The sequence below is a fragment of the Mustela putorius genome, unplaced genomic scaffold (assembly GCF_011764305.1).
Source record: "Mustela putorius furo isolate JIRA1106 unplaced genomic scaffold, ASM1176430v1.1 tig00001075_pilon_pilon_pilon, whole genome shotgun sequence".
Lineage (NCBI taxonomy): Eukaryota > Metazoa > Chordata > Mammalia > Carnivora > Mustelidae > Mustela > Mustela putorius.
In genome coordinates this window covers 4426521-4449615 of record NW_025421560.1, presented here as the reverse complement: position 1 = coordinate 4449615, position 23095 = coordinate 4426521, and the positions used below count along the sequence as shown (strand labels likewise).

The 23095-nt window shown below is 50.3% G+C and overlaps 1 protein-coding gene across 2 annotated transcripts in view; it reads left to right on the top strand.

The window, feature by feature from the left end:
- Positions 1 to 8564: 8564 nt before the first annotated feature.
- The window catches only part of GNG4 (G protein subunit gamma 4), a 63600-nt gene continuing 49069 nt past the window's right edge, over positions 8565 to 23095 (top strand). The window contains exon 1 of one of the 2 annotated variants that reach the window (XM_013048576.2): positions 8565 to 9056. The gene's annotated coding sequence lies outside the window, so the exon portion shown is untranslated. The remainder of the gene's footprint in view (positions 9057 to 23095) is intronic. The other variant, XM_013048575.2, reaches the window with a different exon arrangement.

Below are 23095 nucleotides of genomic sequence, written 5' to 3'. Positions count from 1 at the left end.
TTTAAAGACCTATTCTTCATACAATATAAATATTTACGACTAGAGCTCAGATTGGTGGCTTTTTTGCTTTGTAACCCAGATAGGTTCTCTCTTTAGCTCCCCTATACATTGATGTCACAAAGAAAAGATAACTTTCATTTCTTAATTATATTTTTTAAAGATTTTATTTATTTATTTGAGAGAGAGAGAGAGAGCAGGAGCTGGGAGAGGGGGGCAGAGGCCCTCCCCACTGAGCACGCAGCCCGGCACAGGCCTCTATTCCAGGACCCTGGGATCATGACCTGAGCCGAAGGCAGACACTTAACTGACTGGGCCAACCAGGTGCCCTTAATTGTATTTTTATGAGAAATTTTATTTCAGCCTTTTATTTTAATACCATTTATACCAATGCTTTATTTAATATCCTTGCATAGAGTTTAGACAGAAGTGTCCAGGTCAAACCACACTTTTTAAAGAAAAAAACATGTGCCTCTCCTACCCCCGAGAGCCCATGTATACAACGCACCATGTACAAGCACTGCGCTGGGTGCTGGACACACAGTCGTTTCCTGCACTCCCAGAGGTTACTGGCTGGAGAGAGAAGTGTGCTGTCAGGAACCCACGGTGTGCACGGCTACACAATACGGTAAGTGCTGTTAAAGAGGAGTGTAGGGTCCTCAGCGAATATTGTCGGGAGCCAGTACAGGAGGCCTACTATAAGAGCTGTAAGGGACTGAATATGATTGGCTGTTCATTTAGGTCCACTTACGCGAGAGGTGCATGCGCACTGCATGAACACAGCATGGCCATGTATGGTTATGTTTGGTGATCATGCTCTGATTGGTTAACACTGCCTGCATAAAAACCCATGCGCCCGGGGTAAGAGGAGGAGGAAGAAAAAAGCGATTAATAAAAAAGGTTTGCGGCTACCTGAGTCTCCCAGTCGTTCTTGCTGGCGAGAGTGACAAATATAACAGGAAGATTCGAGTTCAGATCAAGAGGATCTGGGAAAGCCTCTAGAGAAAGTGAAATTTTTGTTGAAATGGACGAATAGAAATCTGACAGGTGAGGATGGGAGATGTGTTCCAGTCAACGCATTTATGAATGCCTGAGGCAGGACCATCAGTGAACCAGGCCCAGTGAAGGAGCGAGCCTCAGCTACACTCCTCAGCTGCTCTGGTGGGCATCGCAAAGGGGTATGTGAACTCAACAAACACCAGCCCAAGACTCCAGAATTCTTCTCTTTTTTTTTTATAATTTTTAAAAATTTTTTATAAGCATATATTTTTATCCCCAGGGGTACAGGTCTGTGAATCGCCAGGTTTACACACTTCACAGCACTCACTTTAGCACATACCTTCCCCAATGTCCATAACCCCACTCCCTCTCCCAAGGCCCCTCCCCCCAGCCACCCTCAGTTTGTTTTGTGAGTTTACGAGTCACTTATGGTTTGTCTCCCTCCCAATCCCATCTTGTTTCATTTATTCTTCTTTTACTCTGCCTTGCATCTGAGAGGTTTTAAGGGTCTTCAAGAGTAGAACACCTGTTTCTAGGTGTCTGTCCCCAAAAGAACTCAGGAGTAGCATCTAGCAGTGTAAGCCTCCAACTCAAATATCCCCCCTTACCTGCAAATCTCAGATCACCTCTTCCTTCAACTACATTCACCGAATGCCAGTTATGCGCAAGTCCCAGGCTTGGTGATGGAGCCTGGTAAGAGAAGAGTAAGGAAATCCTAGCCCTTCAGAGCTCATACCTGGTGATCTGCTTCTCATTATTTTTGATGACTTGTTAGTATTTTCAACCAAAGAAAGAACTACAGGGTGTTCCTGTTCAGGGTAGTGACATAGGAGGATCCTGAACCCACCTCCTCCCACAGTTACAGTGAATATACAGCTACATGTATATAGGAAAATTCCCTGTGAAAGAAATCCCAAAACTGAGCAACTCTTATATATTATTGGGGGTTAGGGGGTTGGGAACAACCACCACCAAAATAGTTAGGAGAGGCTGAGACACAATGTCACCATAAACCACACTCAGTATGGCAACCCACAAATAGCAGAGAAGGAAGCTGCTTTGCTCCTGGAGAAGCAAAGGTTTGAACCCTACACCTGACACCTAAATTTTAAGACCTTCTGCTGAGTGAAGAGACCCCAAAACATGTAGCTTTGAAAGACAATGGGGCTTGCATCCACAAGACCACAAGCTTACAGCTAACTGAGAAACAGATCTTAAAGGGGTCTTGCGGACTCACCATGACTAAACCCCAGGGGCACGGTATAGAGGCAGCTGATTGAAATGCAACATATCTTTCTGTGAAAGAGAAAGACTTTCTATTGTTTATCTTAAAAGATTCAGTTAGAGTGTCAGACATTTAATATAACACACATCTAGAGGCCACTGGAATACTTCTCAAAGCCTGTGGAGTCTGGTTAAGTACCACCTTTGTACTGTCCCTCTGCCTTGCTCCAGGTGTCTCTCAGGAGCTTGTGCGTATGTCTATGTCCCCAGTTCTTGCAGCTGCCACCAAGGGAACACCCCTGATCATGGGCTCTGGTGGCTGGTGGGGCTTCTGTTCAATGCTCTCACAGGACTGTAACAAATGGAGAAATAGTCCCTACCCAGCAAACCACTAAAGGCACAGCACTGAGGCAGCAGGCATAAACCCCAGACTTTCCCTGGGGAGTTATTATTAATAGACAATAGTCTACTAGCTTATCTTCATAGCTGTGGCAAGCAGTGTTGGGGTGTGGAGGCTTCTAATTAAACACATCTGCAGCCCTCTCCAGAGATCAGGGAGAGCAGTAGGCACCATCTTCATGTTCTCCCTCTGCCCTGCCCCAGGGTGCCAGTGTCTCCAAGAAAGGAGATAATGTACATATCTGGCATCCCTATTTTTGTGGGATGCCTTTAATAGGTGGGCCCTGGGTGCCAGTGGGGCTGGTGTTCGTGGGTTCAATGGGACATTAGCAAAGAAGAAACTGTTCTTAACTGGCTAACACCCCAGGGCTCAGTGCAGAGGAAGCAGATAGAAATACCCATTTTCTAGTCTTCCCATTAAAGAGGTATATTTGCATACCTTAAAAGCTGCTGCTTGAAGGTATGGCTTCCAGTGAGCCTGAATCTAGGTGCTGACTGAGATCCTTCCTTAGATACAGTGACTGATCTTGGCCCACCCTCAACTTCTGAGGCCACTAAGAACCACTAAGACACCTGGATAATCACAAAGCTTCAAAGAGACAGCCAGGAGCTAGGGCAGGGTTGAACAATAAGGCTCACCTCCTACAAGAGGCCACCCCTTCAAGACTGAGAGAGATGGCTGTTTTATTTAATGCATAGAAACCAACAGAAAAAATCAAGGAAAATAAAGAAACAGAGAAATATGTTCCAAATGAAAGAATGAGATAAAATCTTAGAAAAACACCTTAATGAAACAGATAAGTGGTTTACTTGAGAAAGATTTCAAAATAATGGCCATACAGATGCTCACCACGGTCGGGAGAACAAGGCATGAATAAAGTGAGAATTCTAACAAAGAGAAGGAAAATAAAAGAATGTACCAAATAATAGGAAAATATAGGAAATCAGAGAGCTGAAGAATAACTGAACTGAAAAATACAATAAATGGGTTCAAGAGCAGACTAGATGGAGAATGAGAAAAGATCAGTGAATTCAAAGATAGGGCAATGGGACTGCACTATGAGAGCAGAAAAAAAAAAAGTAAAGGTAGTTTCAGTGGCATATAGGACATCAAATAGACCAGACTTCACAATACAACGGTCCCAGAGGAAGAGAGTGAGAGGGGGCAGAAGACTTGTTTGGAGAAATAATGGCTGAAAACCTCCCTAACCTGGGAAAGAAACAGTCATCCAGATCTGGAAAACCCAGAGAGTTCCAATAAGATAAATCCAAAGAGATCCACACCAAGACACACTATAATTAAAGCATCAAAAATTAAAGAGCTACAAAGTCAATGTTTGAAAAGTAAGTCGGGGGTGCCTGGTTGGCTCAGTTGGTTAAGCAACTGCCTTCAGCTCTGGTCATGATCCTGGATCGAGTTCCATCCCACATCAGGCTCCCTGCTCAGTGGGGAGTCTGCTTCTCCCGCTGACCTCTCTCCTCTCATGCTCTCTCTCTCTCATTCTCTCTCTCTCTCTTAAATAAGTAAAATCATTCTTTAAAAATTAAAAAAAAAAAAGAAAAGAAAAATTAGTAGGGAGGAAAGAAGCTCAATTGCCTAATATTTGGAGATTGAAACTATTGTGTGCTTCTTGGATTATTCATGTTACCTTTACTAATTAACCTCAGCTATTCCCAGCTTGTCCCAAATTGGGGGCAATATGTCCCCATTTGTTCCAATCTGTCCTAATTCTTGGACAACTGTATTATTTTTCAAAATCCTCCCTTTCTCAGGATCACACTCTATATACTATGAAGCCAAAGCACTTCAAAATTTTATAGGCTTAAAACCTTTAAGAAAACCAACTGAAAAGCGTTAAGAGTTAGGATGAACAGAGTAGACAGCCAATTGAAGTAAGTCAAGATTGAGGTCAAAGGAAGGCAAAAAAGGTTTTAGGTTCAGCACAAACTGGTATTTTGGAGTATCACATTACACAGTATTTATCTGACATTTCCCCCAGGTTATGTCCAATTTAAACTCCACAATTTAAAAAGCAGCTACATTTGCTAATACAAAATGTGTACATTTGAATGGCCAATGAGATGGAAAAGAGATACCACTAGTTTTATTGTGTGTTATATGACCTGAACAGAAAAATACATCCTGCCACTTTGGGGACACTGGATTGCAACTCAGCTATTTGAGAGAAATTAAACAATGCAATGTGACCTTTGAGGTCAAAACAACTAAGTGATTGTTTGAGGCTGGGCTGTAATATTCTAATTCAAGTGCTAAGCATGTTTCTCCTCTCCTATAAACATATATAAGTTTTGAAAACAACCAAAACTCTTTCAGCACTGAATCTGATAAATAAAATATTTGATTACAGTTTTAGTCAAAAACAAAGTACAATTACAAGGTAGTAAGAAAATTATGATCCTGCAGGTAATTCCATAAGAGGAATTTTTAAATGTTTTGAGCAATTTACAGTATCATGGGGTAGAGTAGGTACATACTAGAAAAGAAGGATGGATGGATGGATGGATGGATGGATCAGGAGGTGGGGGTAGGTGGACCACCAAACTATGGATGGGTGAACAGATGGACAGAGAGTAAGCCACATTTGGTTGTTTCTTTGCTTGTTTTTAAGAAAACACTCTAACCCAAACTACCAAGTTCTGGGTTGCCCTTCCTTATCTTTGAATAAGTCTTCCTCAGAGTATGAAGCCCACGCTTGGTTTATCTTCACTTTCACACTTTCCTCAAGTTTATTCTTTGCTAAGAAGCTCCTTCCATTAGAGTGAATTTATTTTAGTTCCGCCCGAAGAGTCTCTAATTCCTTTCTTGTCTATGGTTTTAGTAGATCACAGTTCTTCTATGTTTATCTCAGGATAATTCTATTACAAATATTAAAGTAGGATAAGAATGACAGAACCATATATTCATGGACGTTTAGGTATTCCAATATCTCCTTATAGATCCACTAAAGAAAAGTTCTTGTAGACCCTTATTTAAACCAAAAATTTGGCTATCACTCAGTGATGCATTATGCCAGAAGCAAGCAGTCTTTCAACCCAGTAATCCTTAGAATCATACTGGGAAAACCAACAATAAAGGGAAAATCATATAAGCAAATAGAAAAAGATTTATTACATTCCAAAAAACAAAGGTAATAATACTGCAGATCTCTTACGGGAAACTATGAAAGCACAATGTTTGATATCTTTAAACAGCTTCAAATTGTCAAACTAGAAAAAGATCCCTCAAAAATGAAGGCAATATATAGACTTATTCAAATAAACAAAAGCTGAGATAATTTCTCATCAGCAGATCTACAAGACATGGTAAAAAAAAATGTTCTTCAGGTAGGAGGAAATGATACCACATAAAAACTGTGTCTTCACAAATGAATGAAGGGCACCAGAAGTGGTAAATATAAGACTTTTTAAAAAATCGTTTCAAATTTTTTACATAAGAAAACTGACAAAACAAAAAAACATGTTGTGGGATTTATTATATACATAAAAGGAAAATATGACAAAATAATTCAAAGGCTGGAAGAAGAGAAATGGAAGCATACTGTTGTAAAAACCTTATAGTAAATAAGTAGTATAATGGTATTTGAAGGTAGATTGTGGTACGTTTAAGATGCTTATTATAAACCATAGGAGAGAGAGAGAAAGAGAAAGAATAAAAGCCAATACTTGAAATAAAGTGGAATACTTAAGTATTTAGTATTTAGTATACTAAAGTATACTCTGTTAATTCAAAAGGAGACAGGAAAAAAGAAATGACAAGTAAGAGGACAAGCAGAAAACAAAGAGCAAGATTGTAGATTTAAACCCAACCGTATGATAACTATGTAAGAAGGAGATGACCTCAACACTACCAAGTAAAGGTTGAATTAAAAAACAAGATCCAACTCTGTGCTGTCTTCAAGAGTAGAGAACCCCACTTCAAGAATAAAGACACAGGTTAAAGTCAAAGGATGGGAAAGGATACGCCATGCAAACACCAGTCTAAGAAATCTGTAGTGGCCATATTGACACTGGACAAAGAGCTGAGAACAAGGACTATTACCAGGGACAAAGGAAGGAAGATGGGTGTCCCTGGTCCTAACAGTCTTGGGTGATAAACAGGGATGGACAGAATCAGAATCCTCTGGGACTTAAAACACAGATTACTGGGTTCAGTCCCCAGAGTTTGTAATCCAGTAGGGCTGGGGTCAAATCTGATAATTTGCATTTCTAGTAAGTTCCCAGGTAGTGCTGATACTGCTGTGTGCTGATGAGATCCACTCGGGAACCCACCCCGACTCTCTTCTTTGTTTTTGAAGTGGATATGTCAGCCTTAAGGGATAGTGTAATAAACTAGAAAGATAAAATAAGGAAGTAGGGTATCTGGAAGTGTAGGTACTGATTTCCCTTACAATTGATTACTTGGGCTTGCCTGAGATAGGACTTGGGATGATGGAAAACCAGGATTTTGCCTTAGCCAACCAAGTGGGGAGGGGCGAGAAATACAGGAGAAAACGGGGTGCCTGGGTAGCTCGGTTGGTTAAGTGTCTGACTTTGGCTCAGGTCATGATCCTGGGGTCCTGAGATCCAGCTGCCTGGGGCTCCCTGTTCCCCCAGGGAGTCGGCTTTGCTCCCTCCTTCTGTCCCCCCCCCCCTTTTTTCAAGCTCTGCTCTCTCGAATAAATACATAATCTTTAAAAAGAACGAAAAAGAAATACAGGAGAAATATCTGGGGGTAGAAATAATGAATCCAGTTTGGGATTTGTTGAATTTTTAGTGCAGTACCCATATACCTTTCTTAGTTTTTAAAAAAGGTCAGTGCTGTGGGTATATTTACTGCCTTCGTCCTTTTACCATAGTTAAATTCTGCGTCTTAAATGGGCACTTGCAAGCTGTGAAGAAAATCTATGTTGAGATGTTTGCTGGCCCCAGGTGGGCACTTCTGAACTCCACATTTGCATCGTCAGACGCTCGAGTCAGCAAAGCTGCACATTTGTCTGGGGCAAATGTCAAGTCCGTGGGGATCCGAGATCTAAGAAACAAATGATCCCCGCGCCGTGTGCATCCAGGCGCGGCTGCCCGACGGTGGACCAGGCCGGCGCACGGAGATCTCCTGGCGACAGGTCCTAACTGTCGGCCATGATTTCACATGGTTGCAGGAACGGACCTCGCCTCGGCCTCCTTTTCCTACCCACCCCCCTCACAGCGCCTGAAATGTCGTCGCTGCTTCCCTGCTGCCGCGACTCTGTGTCGTCTCACCCGCAGGCGGCCACGGACGGCGGCCACGCTGCTCCCCCCGGAGGCAGGGGCTGTGGTTACGCGGTCCGAACTGCCCCCGCCGCGGAACGCCGGTGCGGAGCGGCCGCGGACTCCCCGCGCAACGGGCTCCCGCTCTCCGGCGCACAGGGAACCCGCGCCCGCCCTGCTGGCCGCGCCCCGGCGGTGGGCCTGCTCCGCGGCCCCTTCCTCGCCCGCCGCGCGGCGACGTCAGCGCGGCCCTTCGGCCGGAGAGCGCGACGGCGCCTCGTGAATCCTCACGGGTCGGGAGCGTCTCTCCACTCGCCTCCTTCTCGGGGGCCGGAGCGGATGGTGCATTTCTTGGGGCGGCTGGAAACGGGCTCACCCCGCCTCGCTGGCCCGGGAACTAACCCCCAGGCCCGGGGGAGGCCGCGGGAGGCTCAGGGGCGGGAATCCCGCGAGGACCGCGGCCCCGCGACCCCACCGCCCCCCGCCACGGCCACCGCCCCGCCCCCAGCCCCTGGGCGGTGCGCGCGTCCTGACCGGAGCGCCGGGGCCCGCGGGGGCGCGCGGCCGGCCGGGGGGCGAGCGGGGCGGGGTGAGGGGCGCAGGCGGGGGGCGCGGGGCGTGCGCGGAGCCCTGGCGCGGGAGCCCCGGTGACGCACCAGTGACGTCGGCGGCGGCGGGCGGGATTTCCCGGCCCCTCCCGGGCGCCCGGCGAGACCCTGCCGCGGAGTGGGCACGACCAACGTGGAAGGAGGGCCGCGGGGGTCCGGGGTCCCGCGCCCCGCACTCCGCCGGGCCCGCTCGCGCTCCAGGAGCCCTGCACCGGGGGCGGGGAGCAGACGAAGTACTTTGGGTCTGGGTGACTTCGGTGGCGCGCGGGCCACGGGCTCGCCCCCCACGCCCCTCCCCCCGCGCCCCGCACTCCGCACCCCCGCCCCCAGCCTCACGTCGTCTCTCCCCGGCCCGGGCGGGGCTGCTGACGCGGCTCGGAGACCCCGGGGGTAGCGGGCGGGGCGGGGCGCGCCTTCCCACCGCGAGCCCGTAAGCGCCGAGGCGCGCGGGAGCCGGGGCGCGGAGTCGGAGCCGCCCCCTGGCCGAGGAGCGATGCGGCGCGGTCTGGCTGCCCCCCGCGAGCGCCGCGCCGGAGACAAAGCCCGCGCGTGAGCGGCGCCCTCGGCCCGCGCGCCCCGCTCCGGGTAAGTGGGCGTCCGGCCGGCGGGCCGGGCCCGGTGTGCCGTGGGGGAACGGACGGCCCGGCCCTGGCTCGCGAGTCCCGGGCGAGCCAGAAGCCAAAGGGCAACTCGGGCGGGAAAGTCCCTGCAACTGGAGACACGGTTTGGTGCGCGCGTCGTCCCGCCGCCGTCAGTGGGGCGCGCGACACCCGTACCTGGGGTTCCCCGGCCGTCCGCCCCAGCCGGCCTTCCCGCGGCCGCACAGGTGGGCGTCGGCGGTGGGCGCCGGCAGGTGAGCGCGCCCCTCGAACCCACGACCCGCGGCAGGGCCCTCAGCGACCGCGAGCGCGGGCTTGGACGACTGCTCCGAACGCTGGGCGCGGGGGAGGCTCGGGGTGGCCGGCGTCTCCCGATCTCTGGGGCTTGAGCTGGGGGAGGCTCCGGGGGCCCCTTTCCATATGTAGGTCCCGAACACTCGCCGTTCCCCGGGCGGGGACGTCCCCGGTGAAAGAGGACCCCACAGTGGAAGGGCTGGAGTGGCTAGTTGTCGTTTTATTTGTGAATATGTTTCCGGCCCGTGCTTGAAGAAGCCCTCGGGATCTCGCAGTTCCCCGGGACTCCTTCCTCGGAGCGGTTCGGCGGCGACAGTAGACGCCGGGGCGAGGGCTCGGTCCCCGCGGCCTGATGGCGTCTGTCCCCGAGGCTGGTGCTGAAACCCGCTGCGCTCGCCGCGCGCAACCAGCGGCATTGGGGGAGCTTTGGCTGAATCAGTTGCCTTAGAAATAATTGCGGGAGGGTGAGGGGGCCAGAGGTGTGGCTGGAGAAGACTTCTTAATTTGGGGGGATTTGCTTATTTTCGTGTATTTGGGGCTAGGGTGTCAGGAAACCGAAAAATGTTAAAGTTTGATCAAGTGATAAAGTGCATCCTGAACGCCCGGGCTCCCCTCCCCAGCAGGGCCGGTCTTCGTCTCTTTCTGTTTCTGTTACCTCCCAGGGCCGTAAAAGGCTGTCATGGGGCCTGCCTTTTCAGTGAGAGCAGAAGGCCTCCTGGGCTGCGTGGTGCTGCCCATTAAAACGTGTCAGTCTTGTCATCTGCTCCTGAATCCTCACTATGAGGCTTCTTTCCCACTGTGGGACAGACAAATTCAGTGGTAAATGCCTCATACCAGCAGCGAGACCCGGGCTCTGTGGCTGGCTTCTTGATTCTTTGGGGAAATCCTTTTCCTGATTTTTGTGTGCTGCTGCGGGGGAAGGGAGGCACACCGCCATCTGATCTGGCCCTGTTCCCTGCAAGAAGCTACTGTGGGAACAACTGAGATGTTGAACAGAAAGCCTTTTTCAGTTCCAAGAAACAAGACATAAACTATGAATTAATTTTCAAGTGTGGACTTGGCTCAGTTATCAGTGTGGACAAAAGATGGATATGACACTTAATAAATAGTAGGTATTCACGTAAATACAGGGTTTATTATGGTGCTTGGCTGGTTAATGAGTAGCTTCACCGTGGGGTTATTAAGCTGAAATGACTATTTAGGACAATGGCCTTCCTGTTTGCTCCTCTACCACCAATCCTCAGCCTCCTTAAAATAAAATTGCCCAAAGGGAACCTGTGGAAGATGTCTGGCCAGCCGACACATAGCACAACAAAAGGGTCATTCCCAGGAGTCCCCTGATTGGCTAGGCAATTGCCTTTGACATTTCTTGGGCAAGTAGACAGTGGAGAAACCAGGAAAACCCATATTCATTTTACAGTCTTTAAAGGTAAAGCTAGTGACAGTATCCAGAGTCCCCCTTATCTCAGCACATTTTGTGAAATGGTGGAACATCAGGTAGGAACTCGGACACTGTTGTCCCCTTGGTCCCTGGGGAAGCATGTGCCCTGTAGCTGTCTCAGGAGGTCTGGCTTGGGCTGTAGGAGGGGCTGGGGAAAACGCCCTCCCTTCTCCCCCCCCCCCACAACTGCTGCTTACTGAGAAAGACAGCCAAATAGCTAAGAAAAGACAGAAGTCTGCAAGACAATTCATTCTCACTTATTTATAGCCACATCTCACCATCACATTGTTCTTACCTTGACTCATTTTTGTTCTACTCGAAAGGGGGAGAATGCCTAATCATGCAATGCGTGTCCGTGGATTGCCCTTTTTCTTCGTGGCATTTTGAGACAATGTCTTTAAGATCTTACCTTTATGAACATATACTGTTCTGTAGTCTCACAGATTTCCCCTTTTTATTGGTAAATAGATATGGTAGACGTGGTCTGGCATGGAGACTTATTATACAGGTAGAGAGAGTCTTCGTTCAGTGTTTTCAAACTAGAAATTCTTTAGTACACCAAAAATACTACAAAAATATCCTTTCCATAGTAGCCAGCAAGGGTATTTTAACTGAAAATCGGAGACGCTAAGTGAGTGTCAGCAAAGAAAACCAGGGGGGCCAAATACATAACAGCGTAATACAACTGTAAGATTTTAACTAGTTCTTTCCAACCATATGAAGAATAAACCAAATATCTTAAATAAATTAGCAGAAGTGAAAAATTGCAAATGAAATTTCTGTTTAGAGAAGGAAATAGAGGCAAGAATTACTGTTGAAAGAAAAAAAATCACCACGAGGAAAACAATGGCTACTGAAGGGAGGGTCGTTTCAGTTAGCTAGCTGGAGGGCTCCAGGTTGCTTTAATTGTTGAGGAGCTTTTGTTAGGTCAAATGGTAGGTGACATGCAATGAGTCTTCCTAGTGGAACCCAGCAGCCAGAATGGCAGTTCTGGGCAGATGGGTTGAGGAAAGGTTGCTCGTGGACTGGGCTCCAGTGTCCTAGGAGGAGTGAGGACGTATATGAGGCTGTGGAGAAGCCATCGGCCCCTGAAGCCCTGAGGTTGCCGGGTATCTGCAAGCAGGTCACCCGTGGCCCAACCTCAGAGGGCCAGATGGGGAGGGAACCCGGGTTAGTGGGCCATGGGGCGGAGGGACGACAGACAAGCTTCAGGTCCACAAGCTACTTGGATTTAATCCTCACCCCTTACGTACAAAGCTTCTCTTTAGCAGAAAACAACTGTCCCAGAGTGTTCTGGCAGGGTGCTTGGTGGGTCGTGGTGACTTTTTTAATGAACCAAGGAAAAGCATACGCAAATGCAAAGGAGGAGCACCTGAGCTACGCAAGGGGAGAAACGGTGATGTGGGGGGACCGCTCCCAGGGACTGCACATGGCTCCACTCACAGAGGCACAAATTCCCTTCTTGCTCCGCTTTCTCCAACCATTTCACCCTGGGTCGCCAGGTTGGGGCTCTCCCGTGGGATGTGCAGTGTGAGGCTGAGCAAAAAGAGAGAGACGGCACCCTGGAAGCTTCCCTGGGGGCCCCGCTGACAGTCGCGTGCACTGCACTAAGCAGTGGCCCCGTGTCCACTCACTTGCACCACCTATGCCTGCTTTCTCGTTAGCGCCTGTTTCCTCCTGGCATTCAGGTCTAGGTTGCAGCTCTAGGAGCTTCTCAGCCACCCCATGCTCAGGGTCACCACCAAAGGAAGAGGGCCAGGGAGATAGCAATAGGAAAAAAGGGAACTTCTTATTTGGAACATCTTTTCAACTACAACAAAAGGTGTTAATATGAAAAATGTACCTCCCCTCATAGATGCACCACCCGAATTCTACTGTATTTCCTTCTGGTGTTCTAGCCTATAAATACGTAAAACTGAGAGATCCTCACCAAAAACACGGTGCGAGTATGAAAGTCCAAATAGGAGAAATGGAATTTGAAGCAGAAAGGAAAGAGTGAGGGAACGCTGAAAGGGGGTTAGAAAGCAGAGCGATGTACGAAAGTTGCTGGAGGCGATCCGCTGGGAGCAGGTGACGTCAGTGGGGGCCGGCCGGCTCCGGGGCTCGCTTCTGAACACTGTTGGAGAGGCAGAGGCAGGGGTGGCAGACGGTGGGTGGTGCCTCATGCTGGAAGTCTGGGTTGTTGGGGGCAGGGGGGCAGATCTGGCAGCACATGGGCAGGGGAGCCAGCATTTGCTGATACCCCCTGGCACAGTCCCCATATAGCAAGGTCTGCCTTCCAGGCAACAACAGAACCCGGAATCGAATCACTAATACACTTTCAAAAAACCGTTTTCTCCCCTCACCCCAATACCCACTGTTATTGGGAAGTTCTGGCAGCCTAGGACCCCCTCCCATACATACACACACAGACTGAATCTTTGCTGCCTGATGACTTCCGTTTTGTCTGTAAGACCCGCTGTCACAGTGGCCTCTACCTTCCCATCTCTCCTTATCTGTATGAGGGTCCAGGCACACCCAAGGACTGGTATCCTCCCCTGACGGGTTTTTCTAGCCTGATCTGCCCTCTCCTATTGCCCTGGAGTACCTGCTGTGCATGCCCCCGGAGGGTACTGTAGAAAAGGAAAAAAGCTTTTCCTCTACCCTCTTAGGTTTAGTGACTGGAGCCTGTGAATTAACGTGACAACAGGAGAGATTAACAGGAGAAAAAGAGCCAAATTAATAGGAGGAAAAGTTTATTATACATACACACGGGAGCTTCACGGGCAAGAAGAGAAATCCTGAAGAAGCAGTTAACCTTGAGAGCTTATATATGATCTTTCAAAAAGGGAAATTAAGTTGTGGTAAAGAGACAAGACAAAAAGGGATACGGGCTTTTAGGAGCGGCAAGTTGTGAGAAGGTAAATACAGGGGGGCAACTTACAGAAGATCAGAGTTATTTTAGCAAGGTTTGTTTGTGCAGACCTCATCTTGACGCCTGCTTTCTCTCCCCAGTGATGGCGGTGGTGTTCTCCCTCCTGGTCTAGGAGGTGGAAGGGATAAACTCCTCCACAAACAGAAACGTGCCTCTTGTCAGGAAGGGCGAGGCCAGGGAGGTCCTCCTGCGTCTGCTGTTTCTTACTTGCATTCGGCTCAAAATAGTCCTTATGCCAAAGTGGCATATTTGGGGGTGGTATTTTCTGAACCCCCTTCGACAGGTCTGGCAGGACCTTTCCTTGGTCCCTTCGAAGGGACACAACTGCCCAGCAGTGCCAGAGCTCCGCTCGCGCCGCCGGTGTCTGGGAGGCCGCAGCAAGCTGCCGACGCGCTCCCCGGGATGACTCATTCTTTCTGTGCTCAGGCAGTTGCAGCTCTGTCTCTTGTTTATGATTCCTTTGTCCCCTGACACTTTCGAATTTGATCTGACTCGGCCACACCATCTCTCCCTGCATGTGGCTGTCAGGGATTACTGTTGATTAGCCTTCAGGGACAGCCTGTCTGTCCGAGGATGAGTTTGGGGGGGGGTTCCCCCAGACCTGGTCACCTTCCACCTACCCCCAAGCTCTGGTGGCCTGAAGCGGGAGGGCTGGGCCCTGGCCTTGCTGCCCAGTAACCATGGCAACTCACCTAAGCTGCCCACACAGTGGCCCAGGGCCCCAGGCCACTCTTGACTTCCCTCCCCGGTTCTTCCTGCTCTGCCTCCTCCCTGAGCTGTGAAATGTGGCCCGTGGTGGGGTCTCTTGTCTTTCTCCTCACTCCCTCCCTTGTGCTGGCTTCTCTGCTCCCCAACCGCGGGACTCCGCGTGCGAACGGACGAGGGGAGACAAAGTCCTGCCCTCACAGAATTGACATTCGAGTAGAGGGAGAGGCCGGGAAGAACAAGCCTGAGGATCAAAAGTGAGTTCAATAATAACTTCATAATGAGCATCTCAAAATGTGACGAGTGCTTGGGAGAAAAACAAAATGAGGAAGGAAGACAACAGAATTCCAGGGAAAGACTACTGCAGATTTTAAACAAGGTGCTCCTGGAAGGACTCCGTGTTGGGATCCAAGAAGGAGAAAGGAAAGGGACTTGTCTCCTAGGTGCAGAGGCAGCAAAAGTGGAACGAGATGACACTGGGCTGGGCCCACGGGCGGCTTCTGCAGCTGCTTTCTACGATAGCCTCCACCACGCCCCGGCATCCAGGGAAGCTAAAAGGGACATTTGGTCTGACTCAAGGTGGAGGGAGAAACTTGTGGCAAAATAACACCCAGCACCAGGATCTCCCTGTGTCGTGGATGTCCCACCCATCCAGCCGCCGGATGGAAGGGGCGAGAGGAGGCCATAGGGAGGGAGCCCTAATCCAAGGGCATTTGAGCCACCCAGATCCCTCCAGAGGGTGCCCCTGAGAAGCCCGATCAAAGACCTGGGGGCTAACCAGAGGAGGGAGCTGTCACCCTTCGGCCGCTCCGCTGTGGACACGGGTGGACTGGGAGACAATGCTTCGTGGAATCCTGCTGTGTGGCCTGGAGGGTGAACCGTGAACTTGCATCATGACGGGCCCCGTCGGCCGTGCCTTCCATTTTCACACACCTGTTTTAGGAATCATTTCGTGGGAGCATAGTCTGTCTGGAAAATTCCAGGCAGAATCGTCCGTGGCTCCCAAACCTGGCTGCGTAGCAAAATGAGTTTGAGTCATTTTCCAAAATCCCACCTCACCCCTGGGCATCTGACTCAGTGGTTTGGAGCTGGGGCCAGGGAATCTGTGTTTTTCGAGTTTTGTAAACCACTGAAGCAGGTGATTTCCACAGGTCGTCCTTCCGTGTGACTGAAAACCCCCAAACTCCCCCCAGCGGTCCCAGACCAGTTCCTATGCCAGCCTCTCCCCCCCCCAACCCTCGGATGGGTGAGACCGTGACTCCCCACAGACACCAGAAGGCCAAAACCCCTGGAAAAGGAAGAGCTCCTTTCCCAGCTGGACACAGGGCTCTGTCCACCCGTCCTTTTCACAGGACAGCTTCACTCACCCGGAAACCAGCTCTTCACCCTGAAGATCTAACTGCATCTGTGTGCAGCATGATGACCCCAAAATACATGATGACCCCTGCTACCGTCCCGCAGCTCCCGTGGGGCAGGCCACAGCAGCTTCAGGGGTACGGCACCTGCAGGCACATGAACCGGCCTCGCCCTTTGCTGAGGCTCAGGGAAGATCATTAGTCACTGAGGAGACTTGTGAGCGCTACTAGGCCAGCGGGCTGGAGCCCAGAGATGAGTAAAGGGAGGTCCTGGGTCTTGAGGAATGTACATGCCAGTCAGAGGCTTAAGACACAGCCCAGAATTAAGAACCTGAGCACAGCGGGACAGCACACGCAGTCTTTGTCAGGAAAGGCTTCCAGAAGGAGGTCTTGGGACTTGGCCAGAGGGAAGGGTTGCATCACAGCTAAGGAACAGTGAAGACTTTGGAGGCTGTGAGTTTTTGTTTAAGCAAATAATGATAATAGCAGCTAACATTTATTGAGGACCGCTACAAGCCAGGCTCTAATTGTCTTATATGGTATTAAGTGTGTATTTCCTCAAGGGGGTACCTGGGTGGCTCCATCACTTCCGCGGCAGCCAACTCCTGATCGCAGCTTGGGTCTTTTTGATCTCAGGGTCATGAGTTCAAGTCCCGCGTTGGTACCCATACCCAGTATGGAGCCAACTTAAAAAATAAATATGTTCATACGTATTTATGCCTTGGCAACTATGGTTGAAGGAAACACAGTGCCCCCAACAGCAAAGATGGCCACAGTGGAACCTGTGACTGTGTTACCTTACAGAGCAAAAGGGATTTTGTGGATGTGGTTAAGACGCTTGAGATGGAGAAAGTATCCAGGGTTATTTGGTGGATCCGATGTAATCACACGTTTCCTTATAAAAGGAGGACGGCGGTGTCCGAGGGACAGGACGATGATGCTGGGCTGCTGGCTTGGAAGGTGGAGGAGGGGCTGTGAGCAGGGTGTGCGGGGAGACCCTGGAGCCTCCAGCAGCCCTGCGGACAGTGTGCTTTCTGACACCAGAGCTCTCACATCACAGACTTGGGTTTTTGAAGCCATAAATTTGTTGTCCTCCATTGCAGCAGCCATAGGAAGCTCATACTGACTCTTCCTGGTTTACAGCCAAAGGAAAGAAGGGGCTGAGTACTTGGCCCCCAGGGTCGCACAGCGAGTAAGGAGAAGATCCAGCATTCCAAATTCAGCTTCTTGGCTCCAGATCCTGCACTGGCTCCCTCTTGCCCGTGTCCTGCCTAAAGGGTGGTTGGGAGACGTGGGAGCTTCCAAACATGAACCCAACAAGGCAGGCAGGCAGGAGCTGGATCCTAGGTCCTTTTTGGTTGAGGGGAATGGTGGCCTCTGCTGTTTCTTTGCCCAAGCTCCTTTCCAGAGGTTTGCTCACGTCCATGCCGACCGTGAATGCTTCCCACCCAGGAAGCGAGACCAGCTGCCCGTCCCTATTCCCACTGCTCCACCTGATGCCACGTGCAGCCCGAGCTGTGTGCTGATGCACTCCTCTGCCTTCCTCCATCATCGCGTGGTTTTAAAGCACGTGATGGCCTGGCAGTGAGGGGACACTCTGGTTAAACACAGCGTCCCTGTGCATATTAGATTCTCCTGTCTCCAAACATCTGCCTGTGTCTCAGGTTTCTTTCATCCATTCTAATTCTTTAACATAAACAATTCTTTATATTAGGGGTCTTTAACATAAAGCATCCTCACCCCTTGGTTTTTGACTGAAATAAGTGGTCGGAAGAATTTTTAGACAGTGTTTCAAGTTTTTTAATTTTTTTTTTAATATTAAGCACAGTGAATGCCCCCTGGAACCACTACCCCAGCTACATCTGCTGAAATTGTATTTCGTGTATCTCACAGACACTGCCTAGACTCTCGAAAGAGCCCTCGCAAACATTTGATTAGCGTCTTGTGCTTTACCAAAAGCATTCCTGTGACCTGTCCACTTGATCTTTCCAGAAGTGCTGGGAGGCCCGCATGCTTATCCCCATTCTTGACTGAGAAACTAAGCCTTAAGTGTAAGCGGCCGAGGACAGAAACTCGGGGCTTCTGCACATCAGTTGCATTCTGCTGCCTCTTGGGTGGAAAATGGCCTCAGATACCCTTATGGGGCCATAGGGTTCCAGATTCCAGGTCAGGGGTGCCCCTCCCAAGTACAGAAATGAGATGCTGGGGCATCCATGCACCACCACCACCTGTCTGTGGCCCCGCCTGCTGGATGGAGCACGTGAGACCCCCCAGGTCTTTGACATGAGCGTACCCTAGGGCATAGCTTGGATAAGGCTCACCAGTGTCTCGGGGCACAGGTGGGCATCCTGCGGGGGACCCACAGGGATATGCAGGTCTGCTGGCAGGAGGCCTGTCGAGAACACGGCCTCAGCATGGGGGACGTGACCCTGAGTGAGCACAAGCTTGCAGCAGGCGTGGGCTCCCTGTGTGATGAAGACAAAGGGAAGGCAGGCCTGTGTCCCAGCGTGAGCTGCTCGCCTCCCACAGGTGTCCGCTGGGCTCCAGAGTTACTCTGCACTGCTCGCCGCACGTCTCCCAGTGCAGGTGTCCTAGGAACAGGTGAATCCTGGCCATTCTCTCTCTTCTTTCTAGTTGTCCTCGGGGCCCTCTCTTTCCGTAAGCCTTCCTCACATAAATCAAAATCTCTGGCATCCAAAACATGTCCCCCAAGAGGGCTTTCGGAACCTGCTTTGAAAGAAAAAAGCAAAATGCCTCCTCGTCTTTCTGTATTCCTGCTTTGATAATCCCAGTCCCCCCTGAGGCAACGTGCCTTCCCCTAGCTGGCCGGGGACGGTGGGAGACAAGGGAGCACAGGGAGAGGACGCACAGAACAGGACGTCAGGACATCATCTCGCTGCACACAGCACCAGTTTCTCCCCTCCCTCATCTGGGCTCTCCTACACAGTAAAGCGAAAGACCCTCTCGCAGGGTCCCCCAGAGAGAGGGCCCCCGGCTATGACCCACGAGTCGCCTGGCTGTCTGGCGCTGCCAGTTTCTCCACTGCTAGCTGCCCCGCTAAAGGCTTGGCAGGGGGTCCCCAGAGCGACTGCGAGAGGTCTCTGAGTCCAGGTCCAGCCCAGGAGCCCCGTGGAGACTGAATGTGCAATGTCAGATGCTCGTCTACTGCTAATCTGCAAGTGTGCTTGACATCCTTGGGATCAGGAAGATGACATGAATTTGAGTGTATTCCTGAACTCTTTGTGTCACTCTAAATCTTCTGAGTCAATAGATACTGAAAGTACTGCCATAGGGAGGCTACATTTTTTTTTTAATTTTAGAAGAGACCTTCATGCTTTAAAACCACTGGATCCCTAGTCTGTGAAATCCTTTCCATTTCGAGCACTCTTTGGTTCATTAACAAATGTTACTGTAGATTTTCTAAAATACCGCACATTTATTTGCTCTCTACTTTTTTCTGTGTTATGTTCCTATATCAGCTGCTGGCTTCAGAGTCAAAGAATTACTAAGCAGCCTTACTCCTTCTGCAGGGACCTAGCTGGAGAATTTCCATAGGACGGGTCTTCCCCGTGTAGGGATAGAAGATGTTTTTGCTACATCTCAGATTTGAGAACTCATCTTTGCATCTTATGGAAACTTTGTGGGTGAGCTAGACTGTGTGTATGTTTTTCCTGCTTCTTAAAGCCTTATTATATTCATTAGACTTTTCCCTTCTTGGGTACCTCTTCCCAATAATGCGTTGACTTCTGGCTCAAAGGAGAAATAGCCAGGGCGAGCCTCCCAGGCAGACTGTCTTGCTCAGAGACAGCCTTCCGGTGCCGGTGCTGCATTTAGGGGGGGGTCGTAATGCGCCTCGGTTGGGTCAGTGAACAGATCCTACGGTCCATGGCTTCCTTGGCTATTGGGAAAGGTAGAACTTCTCTCCACTTGCCTCTAGCTACAGCCCAGCCACTCGCCACCCTCACCTGTACCGCTCAGGGACAGTCACCCTGGACAACTACTTTGCAGAGGTCATCAACAGGCTGCCAATGCGTTAAAGAAAAACTCACATCAGACTCTGTATCTTTTTTCTTGGAAAATACCCAGATCACTTTCAGACTTATTTAATGTATCTTTTTTTTTTTCACTGCTGTTAAAACATTCTCCTCCATACATAGCTCATAAGTCAGTCTGCAAAATATGAATAAACAGCTTGGAGAGATCCATTAACGTCTGTAACACATGATCAACAGTGCTCGTGGGTGACGGCCTCTGAGGTCAGGCTTCCTTTCTCTTTTGAAGGCAGGTGTCTGAGCAGTCATTTGGTCATAAATTCTCCTAAACTAGAATGAAAACTCTGTGACTAATTTTCTTTGTTTGTTTTTTCATCATGATCACGCCATTAGGTTGTTACCTTTTCTCAGAAAGTTGAGTGACGGAGCGCCTTGGTGGCTCATTCGATTGGGTGGTTGCCTTCACCTTGGGTCATGATCCCAGGGTCCTGGGGTCGAGCCCCGCATCGGGCTCTCTGCTTGGTGGAGAGCCTGCTTCTCCCTCTCCCTCTGCTTCCTGCTCTGCCTGCTTGTGCGCTCTTTGTCTGTCTCTCTCTGTCAAATAAATAAGTAAAATCTTTTAAAAAGTCAAGTGATGGTTTCTCAGATTTCATGTATTTGCTAAGTTATCTTGTTGGTTTTGTTCCTGCTTGAGGCATCGTACTTGACTCTGCTCTTTTGGGGACAATGACAGACTGTTACAAAGGGGAACCCTGAAATGCAGGGACAGAAACTTACTCGCAGTCAGACAAGTAACCAAAATTGAAATGGGATTAGAAGTAAATCTCCTGGCTTCTCAGCCACCCTTCCTATCTGGAAAAACAAAAACAAAAAATAAAACCCTCTTTTTCCAAACTCTTTGTCTCCAGAACGAGCATCAGAGCATTCTGACTGCTCCTACCTGGCTTGAAGGAGGATTCTTGGATTCGGTCTGGTAGCTGGTTTGCAGAGAAGGTGCGGGGTCTGCACGAAGCTGCTAAGTCTGACCCGGGAGTCCTGCCTGCAGGAGGCGCTCTCCCGCGGGGAAGGAGCTGCAGCCCGCGGACCCCCTCCGCTTGCGGTCCACCACATTCCTCTCGGGGGCTCTCTCAAACATATGGGACACAGTCCCAGATTGACTTTTTCATGCCTGTCGGTGCCATCATTTGGTCAGCTGAGGATTAATTCCTGCGTCACCATGTTCAGAAGAATGAGAAGACAGGAATTGCAGGAGAGGTGTAGATCGTGTGAAGTCAGAAGTCGTGGGAGCGTCCTGGGGTGCCTCCCCTGGGGGTGTGAGGGTCGGGCTGTGGTACTTTGCATCCAGGAGTGCTGAGTGACCGAGGCGTCCGGCCCACAGAGCGGGTGGCTGGCTCTGACAGCAGTTCAGAGCTCCTCTCCTGTACAGGGGGAGGGGCAGGCTTCCCAAAGGATGCTGGGCTGTGCCCACACCACTCCGGGTGGCTCTCGTGTATGACAGGCAGACCCCCGGGGACTCACACTGGCATCTCGGCTATCAGAATCCCCAGGACAAAACGCCTGACTTTGGCGGCTCTGCCTTGGTCTGCTGTGCGGACCCCGCCACAGAGCTGGCCTTGGCAGACCTTGGTCTGCTGTGCTCAACAGCAAAGTCAAGCACTTACCGTGCTCTGAAGGTGTGTCTCTGACAGCTTTCAGCTGTTTGGGGTTTGAGGATCATTTTGAAACAGTCTCACAAGAGAATTCTTAGGTCTTTTGGATAAAGAGTGTGTGCTTGATTTATGCAAAGGTAGGATGACAGAAAGGGGACCTCAAATATCTTAACTGTTGTCCTATTTGAAAGAAAGGGAAAGGGCGTCTGAGTGGCTCAGATGGGGAAGCATCTGCCTTTGGCTCAGGTCATGATCCCGGGGTCCTGGGATGGAGTCCCACATCCACTCCCTGCTCAGTGGGGAGCCTGCTTCTCCCTCTGCCTGCCGCTCCCCCTGCTTGTGCGTGTGTGCTCTCTCTCTGCCAGATAAATAAATAAAAATCTTTAAAAAGTAAAAAAATGAACCTAACAAATATTCTGTGCTCAAAGAGTTGGCAGTCTAGGAAGGAAGAAAACACATATTCACCACTACTTGAGTACCAGAGTACAAGCTCTCAGGCAGTGAGGACAACAGAAAGCCTAGAAGCATCACAGCAATGGGCAGTGGCGCTCAGCTCCAGGGACCACGGGGGCAAGCCAGCTCAAGAAAATTTTGTTTGAGAGGGTGGTAGCATCTGAGTGAGACCCTGAAAATGAGCAGAGGCAGATTTACCAGCAAGAGTTGGGCTGGCGAACAACTAGTGAAAGCAAAAGATGACAGTGGCAAAGTTCCAGGCACCTACGAGCCAGGGCAGGCAGCCGACTCTTAGTTGGGACTGGAATTATTTAATTTTGAATATCATACGGAGGAAGCTTGGTACCAATTTTTCAAAAGCCTCTCGCATATTTGACATTTCGGAAGAAATTACATTACATTAAAATGTGGATTCAGAAACAAAATATCTGAGCCTCTGCTTCCTCTTGTCTTGTATAAACGTCAGGTTTACTCATGAAACATCAAGCAGATGTTAAAACTCCTGCACGTCCAAGTAGAGCAAACGCGAATTCTGTTGGAGGGGTTTCCCGGCCGCCTCCCGGTCCTGCTCCGTTCTGTAGGGGGCCCGGTTCAGTAATGAACTTGGGGCTGCTCCAGCTGCCGCACCATCGGTCACAAAGGTTCCAACGAAACAAGCCTTCGAAGAGGCGGCTAGGTCATGAGTGACTGGTGAGCTGCAGAGAGCCAGACCCCGAGGTGCTGGGACCCGGCGCCCCGGACCAGGGGACTTGCAGGGAGGCCCCAGAATCACAGGAGGCTGAGGCCTAAGTCACGGCAGCGGAGGGAGCAGCTGTGTGAAGCGGATAGGTGGCAGCGCTGCTGCAGAGCCTCCTTAACCCGGACCCTGGCCGGCCGGGGGGAGGCCGCATGGACAGGCTGGTGTGAATCCCAGTCCCCGGACTCAGGTGTGGGGGAGCAACGGGTTTTTCTGATTTTCCCGTAACTCGTCTTTCACTGAGGCGTCCATCCCTCCGGCCAACAGGGGACTCCTGTCTCGGGCATCCCCAGCCGTCCCCAGCCTCCCTGTGATTCCCCAGAACTTAGGCAGGTCCAGGGTGTGGCAAAGGGGCTCCCTTGGTCCTTGAGGCATCTCGAGGACTAGGTGACTGTGAGAACCCGTCAGCTGGGTACGGCCCTTGAGATTAGAGGCTCTTGGTCCTGGTCCTGCCTGGGGGCACAACAGTCTCTTCCAGGAACCCCG